Below are 14,578 nucleotides of genomic sequence, written 5' to 3'. Positions count from 1 at the left end.
AAATACATTCATTTAGTTCAACTGTATTGGAGGGATATGTTGCAACAACAGCAATTACAACTCCCCCAACTTATTTATTTATACGATCTTTGCGTTATATTTGATATTTTAGACATAAAATTTCGGTATTCAATATAGATGGATTGAAACAGTTTCGGAAGATGATAAAATGTTGTATTAAAAGGCAAAACTCTCAGTGCATAAGCGAGATAATTTAGATTTTATCCCTTACATTCTTAAATTAATAAATCGCAAATCATTGATAAATCATTATTTAGTTTTTTTTTTAATCAGGAGCTGGTAAGTGAGATACATGAGCAAAATTTTCCGCTCACCTTTGGCTTTATACAGCATTATATTCTGTTGAAAGCTTCTGATTAAATAGCAGGCCCAATATGCGGCTTTGAAACGGTTTTTATACCCTCCACCATACATAGTATGGAGGGTATATTCAGTTTGTCATTCCGTTTGTAACTCATCGAAATACTCATGTCAGGCCCAACCAAGTACGTATATTCTTGATCAGCGTAAAATTCTAAGTCGATCTGTTTGCCTGTTGTAATCACGCTATCTTTCGAACGAATTGAGATAAAAAGCTAAAATTTTGCACACATGTTTTTTTAGCGACATTCTCCGCCGGAATTGTTTCAAGTTTCGTATTTGAAGTTCGAAATGGACACTACAGTCTGTGACAAAAAATTGTCTGTGCATGTCCACGTCTTCCTATAGCCCCCATATAACGGTACTCTATATTCGGTATTTCATTAAATATCAAACTAAAAAAACGAAAAAGAAACCTTAAATACACTTCTGCCAAAGCTAAAGTGGAATGCAAATAAAGCATCAGATTATCAGAAAAAAGTATTGGAACTCATAGAAAAAAAGTGGTAATCAAGGTACTTTTACCTTTTCAGATGTAACGAATCTAATTAAAGATGCATCAAAAGTCTTCTTCAAAAAAACACCTAATTTTGCGAAAACTGAAAAATGGTTCAATGCAAGATGCTACAAGGCTAGAAAAACTTCCATGAAGAAACTTAACAGATTCCGGAGAACAAACGCAAATACCTAGAAAGTAATCGTATATATAAAGATGCATGCCGATTGGCTAAACTGCAATATTTCAGCAGTTTAGAAAGAAAACTTGATAATGTGAAAGATAGCAAAGATTGGTGGAAAATAGCTAAGGAAATCCGAAATGATACAAATAATCACAGTGGAATATTCGTCGAACCAAACGACTTCAAACGGCATTTTGAAAAACGCTTCAAACTTTTTCATAGATGATGATTTGGACAAGCCTAATTCAATGACAGAGCTAAAGAACGTCTTAAGAAAATGTAAAGTAAATAAAGCTCCAGGAGAAGATCGTATTCCATACGAGCTCTACAAAAATGCTCCAGAACAATTGCTACAGGAAATCGTAAATTCATGCAACAAAGTTCTCAACTCTGGAAACGTTGACTCGACATTTTCTACCAGCATAATCTACCCTATATTTAAAAAGGGAGACACTACACAAGCTCAGAACTATCGAGGGATCTCTTTTATGAACTGCTTGCCAAAAATTATGATGGGAATTATTACGGAAAGGTTGTACAATTGGGCGGGAAAATACAAAAAGATCAATGAATATCAGTCCGGTTTTAGAAAATACTTCTCGACGAATGATAATATATTTAGTCTCACTTCGATGGTCCATATCAACTGGCATGAAGATAAGAAAATATATGCGTTCTTCGTAGATTTTAAAGCGGCATTCGACAATGTATGCAGAAAATCTATGCTATATAAACTAAATATCCTTGGTGTGTCAACGAAGGTAATAAGATTTATAGAAAATGTATATAATGCTACTTTATGGTATGGACAGGACATGATCTCTCCGATAAATTTTCGACGTCAGCAGGAGTAAAACAAGGATGTTTACTGTCTCCATTGCTATTTGCCCTATACCTAGACGATTTACATGAGTTCATCGGCGGCGGTATCGAGATTGATGACCTAAATATAAGAATTTTGCTTTATGCAGATGATATAGTAATCCTGGCAAATGACGTGAAGGTACTACAAAAAATGATAGATAGATTAGAAGAGTATTGTAGTATATGGAATGTTACTGTCAACTTGGAAAAGTCAAAAATAATGGTATTCAGAAAAGGTGGAAAAATCTCGCAAAATGAAAAATGGCTCTACAAAAATGAACCAATTACAATTACTTCGGAATTTACCTATCTTGGGATGTTACTAACACCAAAGCTCTCTTTCAAAAACCACATTTTGGCAAGAAATAACTCACCCAAAAACTGTATAAACTCTACATGGAAATCCTTTTTGAATAAGCCCGATGTATCAATTTCGTCAAAATGGAAACTGTTCTCAGCAGTTTGCAGATCAATCCAACAATATGGCGCGCAAATATGGGGATATACAAATTTTGAGGACGTAGACAAATTAGAAATTTACTTCTGTAAGAAAATATTAAAACTCCCAAATTTCACACCAACATACATATTAAGATTAGAAACCGACATGGAACATAGCCATATCCTCTCCTTGAAAACCCATTTGGATTATATCATTCGAGCGACCGATTACCTCACAAACTGGCGAAAATAGTTCTGCAAAAAGACATTTACTGGGGGAGGCATATTCGTGCCCTCTTAATGAAAAACAATATCGAACCATTTAATTTAAATAGTACCAAAAGCGAAGTTGTGGAAAAAAAGATCACCTCCTAAAGACATTAGATTACAAATATTGGTGCGATGCCATAAATAGAGCCAATCAAACGACCCGAATTTACTCGAAGCTAGACCCATCAGTAGGTCAAACTTACATCAACTCGCTGTTAACGTCAGAGGAGAAAATGTGGATATTCAAAGCCAGAAGCGATATTATCAAACTTAATCTCAATAATATAGATGCAAATAGAAACCCACTCTGCTCCTTATGCAACTTGATGGAAGCTGAAAATCTTCAACATTTTCTTTCTAACTGCCCCATATTTAAAGAATTTAGAATTATGTTCTTCAAAAAGACACTGCTTAAGGAAGATGACCTTATAAATATTTTAAATGGATATATTGTAAATTGGAAATATGTCTCTAGTTTTATAAAAATTTGTACACAATATTGAAATCAGCTATTATGTGAATTTAACTTTTAAATCCCAATTTGTATTTTCAAACAATGTCTTAATAATAATAATAATAATAATAATAATAATAATAATAATAATAATAATAATAATAATAATAATAATAATAATAATAATAATAATAATAATAATAATAATAATAATAATAATAATAATAATAAAATTACAACATAAACTACAGACAGACAGTCATATGCTATTGTCTTATTGACATTATATATCTAATTTTTTATTTAATATTACACAAAAGTTTAATTTAATATTACATACACTGTAACGAATTTGAAATGTTTAAAAAAAACTCTACTACTACTACTATTCGGTATTTTGATATTTTAGGGGGTTCAGAGTTCGTAATGGGAACTACAGTCTGTGACAGAAAATTGTCTATGCTAGTCCAGGTCCTTACATAGCTCCGATATAACGATACCTCCCTATATACCGTATTTTGATGAAAATGGGCCATTTAGGTCCACGTCTTCGTACAGCCCCCATATAACGGTACCTCCCGATATTCGGTATTTTGATGATTTTAGCGACATTATTCTCCGGAATTGTTTCAAATGTGCTATCTGAAGTTCGTAATGGATACTACAGCCTATGACAGAATATTGTCTGTGTAGGTCCACGTTTTGGTATAGCCCCCATATAATAGTACCCCCTATATTCGGTATTTTTATGATTTTAGCAACATTATACACCGAATTTTATGTTACAGTTTATGATAGGCCTGCAACATATATCTTTGTTTATTATAATTATTTATTTTATACTTTAACTAAAATTTATAATGGGGACTGCCGATACAAATTGTCCATCAAACTATTTATAAATACAACAAGAACAGAGGATATTGATTTATTTATTTATTTAATTTGTCTGTACAACCTGTTACATACCTTGTAATTACAGTGCAGATTTATAAATTGTATGAAATATCCGACTTAAATAGGGCTATAATGAATAAACAAGTTAAAGAGCAGTATGTTCGGCCGGGTCGAACTTTGAATACCGTCCACCGTTTGGAACGCATTTGGAAATTTTCAAAAAATAAATTTTCTGTCACAGGCTGTAGCTTCCATTACGAACTTTAAATACGACATCTCAAACAATTTCGGTGAGTATTGTACCTAAAATCGTCAAAATACCGAATATAAGGAGGTACTGATATATGGGTCCTATACGAAGACCTGGACCTGCATAGTCAATTTTCTGTCACGGACTGTAGTTCCCATTACGAACTCTAAATACGTAATTTGAAACTACTACGGTGAATAATGTCGCTAAAATCATCAAAATACCGAATATAGGGAGGTACCGTTATATGGGGGTTATACGAAGAGGTGGACTTGCACAGACAATTTTTTGTTTCAGGCTGTAGTATCCATTTCGAACTTCAAACACCAAATTTGAAACAATTCCGATGAATAATGTCGCTAAAATTATCAAAATACCGAAAATCGGGAGGTACCGTTATATGGGGGCTATATGAAAACGTGGACCTACATGGCATTTACGAACTTAACCTGCCTACTTGCAAAATAGACATGTGTGCAAAATTTTTGCCTTCTATCTCAATTCGTTCGAAAGATAGCGTGATTGCAACAGACAGACACACAGACAGACGGACATGGCTAAATCGTCTTAGAATTTTACGCTGACCAAGAATATGTATACTTTGTTGGGTCTAAGATCATTATTTCAATGAGTTACAAACGGAATGACAAAATGAATGGTGCAGGGCATAAAAATACCGAATATAGCCGTTATATTGTGGTCTCTACGACGTGAACCTACATAGGCTTTGTTTGTCATAAGCCATTATCATATTCAAATTCGAAACTTGAAATAAACTGTGAATAACGTAGCTAAAATCAAAATACCGTATGTAGGGAGGTACCGTTATATCGGAGCTATACGAAGACATGGACCTGCATAGACAATTTTCTGTCATAGGCTTGAGCATCCATTTCGAACTTCAAATACGGCATCTCATATACTCATATATGGGGCTTACACGAAGACCTGGACCTGCATACACAATTTTCTGTCACAGACTGTAGTTCCCATTACGAACTCTAAATACGTAATTTGAAACTACTCCGGTGAATAATGACGCTAAAATCCTCAAAATACCGAATATTGGGAGCTATCGTTATATGGAGACTATATGAAGACGTGACCTGGAAAATTTTCTGTCACAGGCTGTAGTATCCATTACGAACTTCAAATGTCGAATTTGGAACTATTCCAGTAAATAATGTCGCTAAAATCATCAACATACCGAATATCGGGAGGTACCGTTATATGGGGGCTATATGATAACGTAGAGCTAGTAGAACATTTACGAGCTTAGCCTGGCTATTGGCAAAATAAACATGTGTGCAAAATTTTTGCCTTCTATCTCAATTCGTTGGAAAGACAGCGTGATTACAACAGACAGACAGAGGGACATCGCTAAATCAACTTAGAATTTTACGCTGATCTAAAATATATATACTTTGTTGGGTCTGACATGAGTATTTCGAGGAGTTACAAACGGAATGACAAAGTTAATATACCCTCCATAGTAAAACAAGTAAAAAAGCTGTAAGTTCGGCCGGGCCGAACTTTGAATACCAATATTGGAGTGGAGCAATATTGGCCATGTCGTATCGAAACTAAATTAATATAATACAAGTAAGAAAAGGTTATAGACGTGCGGGGCCGACTATATTAAATATTACAAAATATTATAAGTCAAATTGAAAAAAAAAATATGAAAATATAAAAAAATGTCACAAAATCCTACAAAATCTAAATTAACATCATTATTGGCATAGTTAACTTTCGCTTTGATTGGCCAACACTATGTGTTGGGGTATTATAATTTTGATTGGGCCAAAAATTATGTAACATCACGAAATATTGGTTTCCCACATAGGAAAGTATATATGGATCTTCCTATCTCGCCGAGCTGAGTCGACCTAGCTATGTATGTCCGTCTGTCCATGTTAATTTGTAATCACTCTACAGGTCGCAATTATGGTCCGATCTTCACGAAATTTAGAATGGAGGTGGGGCTAGGGTCAGATCTTTTGGAGATTATTGCATAATATTTAGGGGTTGAAATGGACCAAAAACTGAAAAAATTCCTGATTTTGCAGTTGCTCTACAGGTCGCAATTATAGACCAATCAAAGCGAAAGTTAGCGAGGGGCTAGAGCTTAGGGCTGGGCAGAAGCCTTCCAATTTTGATGGTCATAATATGTAGAGGTAATATGTAGTGGCTGAAATAGGCCACAACATTTGTGTTAAATAAAAGTCAAATTTTTCCATTAAACCGCGAATATTTTTAATCCCGGCGAAATCACAAATAGACGAACAGGACAATTCTGACCGTTACGTAGATGCCGATAGCAAATACATCGGTTATATATAGCGAAATATATACAATGTGTATATACAAAGGAAGGGGATGTTAGTTAGAATGCTTATATCTCAAGAATGGCTGGACCGATTTTGACAAATTTTGTCAATTCAGAATGCCCTCTCGACATAAAAGTATAAAATCTAAAGAATCGCAGCACAGGTTGGGGATATTATATACAAATTGCGATTATTGTCCGATCCTCACGAAAATTTTCACAAGGGTAGGGTTGGGCTCAGAAGGGCTAGGCCCACTGTTTTCAAAGATGTCCGCAATATATTAGGGGGTTGAAATGGACCACGAACTAAAAATTTTCCTGATTTTGCAGCCGTTATAAAGGTCACAAATAGAAACCAAAGGACACGAAATTTCGCATAATGTTGGAGTTAGGACAGCGGGTACAATGGACCACTAATTTTGTGTGAAAAAATACCAGCATTACATACAGGCGATATCCGAAATACACAAAAGGCGAATTTCTGGCTTTTTTATGCTGATTTCGTTGACGAATATAGCCAAATATCGTAGACAAACAAATCATATAGATGACTCTAAATTTGGAGATACAGAGGGGCTTCTTGCTTTTGGAGATGATTGCAAAATATTTAGGGGTTCAAATTAACCAAAACAGAAATGTTTTTCCGATCACACAATTGAAGCCAATCGACACGCCTGTGAAGAGAGTTAAGGACAGGGAAGAATTCTAGCATCTTGGATGACCATTGGATTATATTTATCTGTAAAATGGACTACAACAACTACCAGCCCGACGGAGTGCATAAATGTTGGGCACATGTCCCTAGTCAAAATCCTAATTTTAAAAGCGAAATCTTCCAATATGTATTGGACATAAGGGGGCTTCTAACATATTGTAGTGTTGTAGGGTATAACATAGTCGGCCCCGCACGTCTATAACCTTTTCTTACTTGTATTATATTAATTTAGTTTCGATACGACATGGCCAATATTGCTCCACTCCAATATTGATATTCAAAGTTCGGCCCGGCCGAACTTACAGCTTTTTTACTTGTTTTACTATGGAGGGTATATTAACTTTGTCATTCCGTTTGAAACTCCTCGAAATACTCATGTCAGACCCAACAAAGTATATAAATTTTTGATCAGCGTAAAAGTCTGAGTCGATTTAGCGATGTCCCTCTGTCTGTCTGTTGTAATCACGCTATCTTTCGAACGAATTGAGATAGAAGGCAAAAATTTTGCACACATGTTTATTTTGAAAGTAGGCAGGTTCGTAGCCCCCATATAACGGTACCTCCCGATATTCGGTATTTTGATGTTTTTAGCGACATTTTTTCACCAGAATTGTTTCACAGTTGGAAAATTGTCCATGCAGATCCCCGACTTCGTATAGCCCTCATATAACGGTACCTCCCGATATTCAAATTTGGTGTTTGAAGTTCGAAATGGATACTACAGCCTGAGACAAAAGATTGTCTGTGCAAGTCCACGTATATATTCAACATTTTCAGCCTTTGGGTACCTTTTGGTACCAGAAGGAGTGGACCCACATACCCATCTTCACTACGGATCTTTCTTTAATTGAAATAATGGAATGTGTGAAATATAAAGAGAAGCTGATGCTTATTTCGGATTTTATAAACGTTTTGGTTACTCAAAACTGTGACCATTTATTTGGGAGGTACCACAGGGAATTGTCCTATCTCTACCGTTTTTTAACAGACCCTGTGTTGATAAAAATACTCAGATGTGCCAAGTCTACATGGAATCGCTTTTATGAGCTTAATGGCTATTCAAAATTTCGACCTTTTGTGGGGGAGGTACCAGACGGTGTGGACCGATATATTCCATCTTAACACCAGATCTGGGGTTAATAAAAATATTGGGATGTGTGAAATTTTAAGATAATCAGATTCTTACATCACCCTTTTACTCTTTGTGGATGAGGCACTTTATTTGTAGGACCGATATTATCCATTTTTGCGCAAGACCTAAAACTGACGCAAATATTAGGATTGCCAAAGTTAGAGCAAAATTAGATTATTGCTTCAGTTTCTGTGCTGAAAATATATATTTTAGAAAAAATATGTCAAATTTGAAGACAATCGAACTCTTACATCATACTTTATAGGAGTTGTAATTATTCAAAAATGTTACCCTTTGTGGGGGTGGTACTTGTTGGAGTGGACCGATATTGTCCATTTTCGCACTAGACCTAGCACTGATGCAAATATTATGATTTGCAAAGTTGGACGAAATCGGGTATTTTTTTCTTTCTGTGCGAAAAATATATTTTTTAAAAATTTTGACCTTTTGTGGGGGAGGTACTTGATGGAGTGGTCCGATAATGTCTATTTTCACACATAACCTAGCACTGAAGCAAATATTAGGATTTGCAAAGTTGGAGCAAAATCGGATTGTCCTTTCTCTTTCTGTGCACAAAATATATTTTTTTCAAAATTTCGACCTTTTGTGGGGGAGTTATCAGAAGGAGTGGACCGATATTGCCCATTTCCGAACTCGAACTAAGTTTGACAAAAAAAAAAAAAAAAAATGCGATGTACTAAGTTTGTACCAAATCGAATACTCCCTTATCGTGGGCACAAGCCAGACAGACGGACGGACGGACATTGCTAGATCGACTCCAAATGTTCTGGAACGGATTTGGTCCACTTAGACTTAGGGTCTAAACCGTTATTTCGACTAGGCACGTTTTGACCTTATCAAATGATATATACTCTCTGTAGCCATATGGCTGAGGGTATCCCCTGTTGACAGCATTAATGAGGCTGTTTGCCTTTTTCCTGGATTACAAAACCAAGGTTTTGTGCTTGCTGAAAACTCTCTCATATTTTTCATATATTTTCACAATTCCCACTACTATAGTTTTTCCTAAACATGAGGATTTAATATAACGATGTGATGTAACGATAATGGGGTATTACGATGTAATTATTTATCAGGTGACTTCAACTCGAATATATTATATGATTCCTATCTCTGAGATAGTTTATTGAGTCCTGGCCTTTGCTTATGACTTTACTTTAAATAGGAAGAAGAACAATAAACTGGAATGAAATCTATACAATTATTTATGTCGATCAGCAAATCACTTTTATGCTATTCATACCCGCTTGTCCGCGGATACATTCCGTAAGCCATTATACCATTGTGCCCAAAAGAAGCACAAGTACTTATTCGCCAATACCTAGGCAGTGCGTTTGAGTGATGAATTTAACGTGGGTATGTCATTGGCAGTATACAATCGCCGACTCCTGGCTTACGTTCCGTTAACGAAAACAGTGACGAACATTCATAATAGTTTTCATTCAAGCAAATAATATGACGAAAGGAACACTGAAGCAGTATGAACTACTACGTTTATGCTAAGTAATGAACGGTTTTATTAATGTTTTGATAATGAACTCCTTCATTGATGCTGCGAAGTGTTTTAATTCTTTATATATTAACCTTTAATTTACGAGGTGTAATGTTCTTTTAATATATTTTACATAGTTTTTGTATTAGTTACATATTTTTATTATAAAAACTTAAACAAACAAAAAATAAAGTTAATAAAAAATTAATTGGCGTACTTTCACAGCTAAAGTTAATACTATATACTTATATTTAATAAAAAAAGGAACATTCGGTTGGACCCGGTGGTGGTAAAAGTGTTAAGGTTACCAACAAAATTAAATGGCATTTTTCACAGCCTAATATTTTATGCATACTTATGTACATATTTTCAAAAAATGAAGACAAAAAGGTGGTTGTAAAAATTATAAGAAAATAATAATCAGTTGGAAGAGGCAGATTTCCTTGCCAGTGACATATTTTTGCAAATTCGCTTTTTTGAACTTGAAGGGCTTTGCTGGTTCCAGCAAACTCCTCATGGCTTTTATCTGAACAAATAGAGTTGGGGAATGACTCCTAAACGCTTAAGTAATGACAGTGAAAATGTATCTTACATATTTTTCTTGTTGTCAGAATGTATTTTAGATTCTATTTCAGTCTATCTTTCTTCCATTTCTATTGGATATATTTCTGATAGTGAGTCGTCTTTATAAGTTTGGAGTAAGCATTTGTTAATTAATACTTTGTTCTCTGCCAGGGCTTCAGAAACTAACTTCATTTGACCTAAAAAACAAATATATGTACAATTTAAATAAAAATAAATTAAACTTAATTAACAATTTTACTAATGATATTTTCATTTAATTAAAAAAATACATATATATTAAAAAGATTTACCTTACAGCACGTTCATCTGTCCTTGTATGCTGTTTGTGGCTTCGTTTAATCGCTCAATTTTTTAAACAACTCATTTATGTTGGTGTTTGATACTTGCTGGGTAGTTTGATGGTCTGAAATCAAAATATTAATTTAAAATGAGTATATTCAAAAAAATCTTTATACCAAATAACTCACCTTCTTGTGGGACTAAGCGAAGAATTCATAGTGTTTTTTGTCCTTAATGTTTTAAAAAAAGTTCGGTTACGAAAAGCATTAAAGACAGGCATGTAAAATGGGAACTAAAATGAATTGTGATCTATAAGGAAATTTAAAAGCTTCAGTTTGTATGTCACTTAATTGAAAATAATCAATATCGTCCGAAATTTTAGTGTCTACTAAAAAATTCCAAGTGTAATTGAGTCACACGGCTCCTTATAAAAACTCTGTATGTTTAAAAATTTCCGTCCTATTAACGTACCACCATTTTCTTGTGAAAAACCATGGACCTGCACAGGTATTCCAGGTTCTATGAAGCAAATATTGTCCGGTGACTTCGTCGTTAAACAACAATTATTAAAGAAACTGAGTTAAGGCCTTTGCTTACTTTTTTTTTGCAAAATTTTTCTTCAACTACTTTCCGAAATACTTGTTCCAATATCTTTGATGGCCTTTTTACACATTTTTTAGACTCTGCAAATAATTCTCAAAGGAATAGCATGAATTTTCAGTTGGACTATTAATAACTTCTATAGTGTCTTTGAAATGAAGGAGATTATGTACGTTGTACAAAACAATATTTTCCCCAAAAATGATTTGGAAGTTTTCTACGAACAAGTTTAAAAGAATTTTAATTGTTTGCAAATTGTTGATGCATTGCTTTGGACAGCATATAATTCTATACGAACAATGCAACAATAAAAACTCGTAGAAAACATCTTCATGTACCTCGTCTTTAAGAACAACGATACCAGTATACAGAAATAAAAAGGACAATCCGATTTTGCTCCAACTTTGCAAATCCTAATATTTGCTTCAGTGCTAGGTTATGTGTGAAAATAGAAAATATCGGACCACCCCATCAAGTACCTCCTTCACAAAAGGTCAAAATTTTCAAAAAATATATTTTTCGCACAGAAAGAATAAAATACCCGGTTTTTGCTCCAACTTTACAAATCATAATATTTGCATCAGTGCTAGGTCATGTGTGAAAATGGACAATATCGGTCCACTCCATCAAGCACCACCCCCACAAAGGGTTAAATGTTTGAATAATTACAACTCCTATAAAGTGTGATGTAATGGTTCGATTGTCTTCAAATTTGACACATCTTTTCTAAAATATATATTTTCAGCACAGAAAGGGAAGCAATAATCTAATTTTGCTCTAACTTTGGAAATCCTAATATTTGCGTCAGTTTTAGGTCTTGCGCAAAAATGGATAATATCGGTCCTCACAATCAAGTGCCTCACCCACAAAGGGTAAAAATTTTGAATAATTATAAGTCTTATAAAATGTGATGTAAGAATCCTATTGTCTTAAAATTTCACACATCCAAATATTTTTATTAACCGCAGATATGGTGTTAAGATGGAATCTAACGGTCCCTCCGTCTTGTACCTCCCCCACAAAAGGTTGAAATTTAGAATAGCCATTAAGCTCATAAAACCGATTCCATTTAGATCTGGCACATCTGAATATTTTTATCAACACAGGGTCTGTTAAAAACCTTTAGAGTTCGGACCATTCCCTCTGGTACCTCCCAAACAAAGGGTCAAAGTTTTGAATAGCCAAAACATTTATAAAATCCGAAATAAGCATTAGGTTCTCTTTATATTTCACACATTCCTTTATTTCCATTAACAAAAGATCCCTTATGAAGATGGGGTATGTGGGTCCACTCCTTCTGGTACCAAAAGGTACACAAAGGCTTAAAATTTTGAATATTCATGGAGCTCGTAAAAAGCGAAATTGACATCCGATTGCATTCAAGACTTGGTACATCCCAACATTTCCATCAACACAAGATCTGTTATCAAGATGACAGAGATCGGACCATTTGTTTTGCTACATGGTAGCTATCTCAGAAATAGGAATCATATAATACATTAGAGTTGAAGTCACCTGATAAATAATTACTTCGTAATACCCCATTATCGTTATATCACATCGTTATATTAAATCCTCATTTTTAGGAAAAGCTATAGTCGTGGGAATTGTGAAAATATTCTTGGTAAAAAAAGTTTTTATAGCGAAAAGAAAGATGAATTTACTAATTTTTTTACACAATGCAATGAGTTTAGGTTGTTTCTGTAATTATCAAGGCATATATTTTTTGTATTCTATTCATTACAATACTGAAATTATATGACTTGGGAATATAAGAGATTTTTTGGACATTTTAATACAAAAATACATATTTCACAATACTTTTTTTTAAATCGCCATGACAGGCATCCAACCGGAATGGCATTAATTCCATAATTTAAAAACAATTGTTTTGGATTTAACCTCTTCAAAATCCGATCGATATGGTGAATTATGAAAATCGCATTGTTCAGTATAATATGACAATATTAGAGGAATGAAACGAATTAAAACAAACCATATGATTAGAAAACAATGCAAAAGTGGTAATTATAAAAAATATTATTTTCTAAAAAACTTTTTAGTGCGAAATGAAATTTAAATTTGGTAATTTTCACACAATGCCGGGAGTTTCGATTGTTTCTGTAATTGAGTTGCAAAGTAATGAATACAGCACTGAAAAAATGTGTCGGAGGAATTTAAGAGTTGTCAGATTTTTTAGTTTTCACAAATGAATAATTTATGTTTGCAGAAAAGGAATGTTTCCACCGCTAACCGTAGGCATTTTGAGCTCTTTTCGTTAGAAGCATTGGCTACATTCCCGAACCTTGTTCTATACAAACAAATAGTCTTGATGGAGAACATTTGCCTACTAACAGTTTTAGAGCGTCTAATTTCATTTTTATTTTGCGATTTTTGCATCGATATGTTGGTTACTATTGAACAGAGTGACATGAGTACACGTGAACGCGTTAACCGATGTTCTTATTTTTGAAGCTGTAATGAGATCATTTTAGTTAATGATAACAGTATCGTCAGCGGAATGCCATGTGATTGCTTCATTTGTTTTGGACATGTGGGCGACCAACTAATTTTGTTCGATATGTATAATATGCTATTTGATTTCCCAACAATCTGACAACCCTGTCGCATGATAGTTGATTTTTTTGGTGTTCTTTATTGTAAACTAATATAATATATTGTCAAGTCTTTCAAATCATTTGTGTGACGAAATCATAGATAAGTATATTTCTACGAGACTTGGTTTTATGTCTGTTTTATGCATATTAGTGTGATTAAAGTTATTCTTGTGTCAATTGATAAAATAAGAATTGTCATCTTCTTTTTTAACCTTTCTAACTGTTGTTATTGTACATTTTTGTAATTTCTCTTTCCTACATTCTGTTTTGTTACAAAACAGTGCCATACACCTATTTATTAATCTATTTCTGTTCTTCTTAAAAGTTGCTCGTTTTAATTCCCGCTACATCAATTTGTGCCATCTCAGCACATAATTAGTTTCTCCACTTTTAACATTAAATAATATCCGCTTTTAAATTTAAATTATATTTTCTGTTTCGTATTATGTATTCTTCGTATGAAAATTGTAAGAAACCTTCTGATTTTGTTGGAACAATAGAGAAATTTGCAAAGTTGGGTGCCATTCTAAAGTTGTTTGAAAAATTAATTACTGATGTAATTTATCATAA

This window comes from Musca domestica, unplaced genomic scaffold (genome assembly GCF_030504385.1).
Source record: "Musca domestica strain aabys unplaced genomic scaffold, Musca_domestica.polishedcontigs.V.1.1 10, whole genome shotgun sequence".
Classification (NCBI taxonomy): Eukaryota; Metazoa; Arthropoda; class Insecta; order Diptera; family Muscidae; genus Musca; species Musca domestica.
The sequence above is the reverse complement of the archived record's forward strand: the minus strand, read 5'-3'. Positions refer to the sequence as shown.